This window comes from Octopus bimaculoides, chromosome 6, assembly GCF_001194135.2.
Source record: "Octopus bimaculoides isolate UCB-OBI-ISO-001 chromosome 6, ASM119413v2, whole genome shotgun sequence".
In the NCBI taxonomy this organism is placed as follows: domain Eukaryota; kingdom Metazoa; phylum Mollusca; class Cephalopoda; order Octopoda; family Octopodidae; genus Octopus; species Octopus bimaculoides.
The window spans coordinates 104,112,878-104,116,207 of NC_068986.1; the positions used below are offsets into that span (position 1 = coordinate 104,112,878).

Sequence of the window (3,330 nt, forward strand, 5' to 3'; positions counted from 1 at the left end):
TATATATATGAAAAAGAAAGGGAATGAAATATATATGTATATCTCCAATACAATAGGCTGAGAAATTTAAAAAATCTGACTTCATCACCAAACTAAATCATATTTAGACATGATGTGTATGTCTGTGTTTGTGCGTGGTTGTATATATCTGCCTTTGTCATTTTATATGCATACATATACACAAATGTACATACATACATACATACATAAATATATGTATGCACATACACACATACATACGTTGTACATACAAACATATGTACATATATACACGAACAAACTCCAAACAAAAAAATAATAAATTCCACAACCTAACCAGTCATCCAGAGCCTCCGAGATCAGATAGATAGAGCGAGCTGGTTATTGAATTAGTTTATTTTATCTGGAGCTTATTTCTATTTCATTATCAAAATATAAAAACAAAGCCACAACCACCATAACAACAGCAACAAACACCAACATCGACACTGTGAAGAAGCAGGAGATGAAGACGAAGAAAGAACAACAAGCAGGAGATGAAGAAGAAAACGACAAGCACCATCGTGGAAGAAAAGAAAAGATTTCACAAAAGCTGATGGAAGCTATACAAATAACCCTGTGTATTTATCTTATCTAGTACGAAGGAAATCTTAAAAATGATGATTACACAATAGTCTTTCATTTACTTGCCGGAATTTTCTGCTTGCACGCGTGTTTATGCGTGTATATCTGTGTGAACATATATATGTGTGTGTGCAACTGAGTGTACACGAATGTGTGTGTATGGGTGTGTGTGTGTGTGTGTGTGTTTGTAGTGAATTTATCTTTTTTTTATATTTTTTTATTGTTTTGTTCCCCTTTTCATTTTTTGTTTCTTATTTTCTTTTTCTTCTCATTTTTCTTTTGTTATTATAATTTTGTCTTCTTTCTTTTTTTTGTTTGTGAGAATAATCTCTAGCTCATTATTTTCTTTCGGAGACTATATGTTGAACCTAATTTAGTTCTATTTATTAACGCACAAGTCTTGGTAATTAATTCAAACAAACTAGTTAAAATCTCCCATATATATATATATATATATATATATATATATATATATATATATATATATATAGCTATCTATCTCTCCCTCTCTCTCTTGCACTCTCTCTTTCTCGCTCTCTCTCTTGCTCTCTCTCTCTCTCACTCTCTCTCTCTCTATATATATATATACACACATACATATATATACATGTACATACATACACACACGCACACACACACACACACACACACATACATGCATCTCTTTCTCTCTTCTCTACAGATATATACACGCAGAGCTGAATATACAGAGATAATTATATCTGAGAGTCTTAATGAATTTTAAATTATAATATGCCAAAAGAGCAACTTATGTTTACTCAAAATAATAAGAATATTAATTATCATAATAATAATAATAATAATTATAATAATAATAATAGCTTCAAATTTTGGCACCGAGCCAGCACCTTTGTGGGAGAGGAGGTTAGGTGATACTTGATGGGAACTTCGTTTGATAACCACCACCCACCCTCACCAAAGAAAAAACAACAAAGAGTAAAGAGGACCTGGGTAGAATTTTAATTCAGGACATAATAAACCAGAAGAATTGCTATTAAGCGTTTTGTTTGACATGCTAATGGTTTTGCCAACAGACTTCATAGAATCATGGGCATATTAACAAAAATAACAACAATAAGTTGATAATAACAAGAGCCCTCAGATAGCACAAACTTCCACCAAGGGAACACCAGCGTCCTCTCAATAATTAGCCAGAGATGATTTTTAAAATGAGAATATCTGAAATAAACTCAACTGTTTCACAAACGAGAATACTTAAAATGAACCCAACCACTCTCAAAAATTAAATTTAAAAAATGGAAAAATAATTCAGAATCCTTGTCTGGTACTGGATCGATCCCAGAGCTGAAAAGACTGTGGAAGACTATGAGAACAATTATTCTTGTGGCAATTGCTACATTTGGCACAATAACCAAAATGCTGCCTAAAAGAATGAAAAATATTGGAAACAAGACTTGCTTTGTTGACTTGCAGAAAAGCGCCATCCTATATTCTTGCAAAAACTCAAAAAAAAAAGAAAATTCTTGAAATTTGAGGACACATGTTGTTACTATACCTCAAGAAAACATTCCAGCTAATTAAATTTGTATGTAATAATTATGGAACGATAATTTGCTTTTATGTGCTACCAGGGTTTCATTCATTAGACAGTAAACCAACATACATTATTTACATTATTTACAATTGACGGATATTTGTCCTCATCTTGTTTGTTATTAACACAACGTCTTGGCTGATATACCCTCCAGCCTTCTTCAGGCGTCTTGGGGAAATTTCAAACCTGGGTTCTCATTCCTAAGGTATTTTTTGATGTTGTTGTTGTTATTATTATTATTATTATTATTCAGGTCACTGCCTGGAATCGAACTCAGAATCTTGGGGTCAGTAGCCCACACTCTTAACCATTATGCCAAATGCCCGTCAAATGTAAGTAATGTAAATAATGTACATAATTCCTCATCTCTTAGGTATAGAACTGCACTAAACTAATATGTTTCCATCTCTTTCGCAATACTCACTGGACACCAGACAAAAAGATGCAATTTCTAGTCAAATGAAAGCAGCAGGGCAAAATTTAAGATGGACTCAGCTAAGAACCAAGTCCAACCTACAGACTCTAAAAGCTGTCCAATAAAGTAACCAGTCTGAATTGCTCCAACAAAGGAATCTCGTACATCTTGCTCAATCTTGACCATTACTATAAAGTTTATGGCAAACAAGGTACTTATAGAATTTGTCTATAGCCTCTGCAGGCAACATAAGCATTTACCATACTTCCCTGACTTTTCAAGGCTAGCTTCCTCTACAATGATTTCGTCTGTGTGTCAGTGGCCACCCTGTTTGAAATATCACCTCTGTTGCTCTCCACCTGGTGTCTGAGCTGAACCAGACAAGTCCCACTGCACATTAACTCTTTTGTTACCTTATATCTGTTGAAATATGCTGTCGTTGTTTCGATTTATTCGTAAAATAACGAAGAATTTGGTAAAATAACTTTGTCATTATTAAGCTAGAATTTCATAGATAAATAAAAATGAAAAAGAATATTTTAAAACAAGAAGTTTATATCATAAAACTCTGAGTTGCTAGATCTATATTCTTGCCAAGTGTTTGACAGATTTCTTCCCAAACGTATGTCTCTACAGGTCAGCATGGCCAAAGCTATATCCTCAAAATACTGACATGATCCTCTTTCATCTAATGAGTGTAGACATGTCTCTATGCTTAAGAAGCTTGCCCCACAAC

At 33.5% G+C, this 3,330-nt stretch overlaps 1 protein-coding gene across 1 annotated transcript in view; it reads right to left on the minus strand.

Moving 5' to 3' along the window:
* The window catches only part of LOC106881840 (uncharacterized), a 40,779-nt gene that overhangs the window by 35,868 nt on the left and 1,581 nt on the right, over positions 1-3,330 (minus strand). The gene's annotated exons all lie outside the window — the stretch shown is intronic.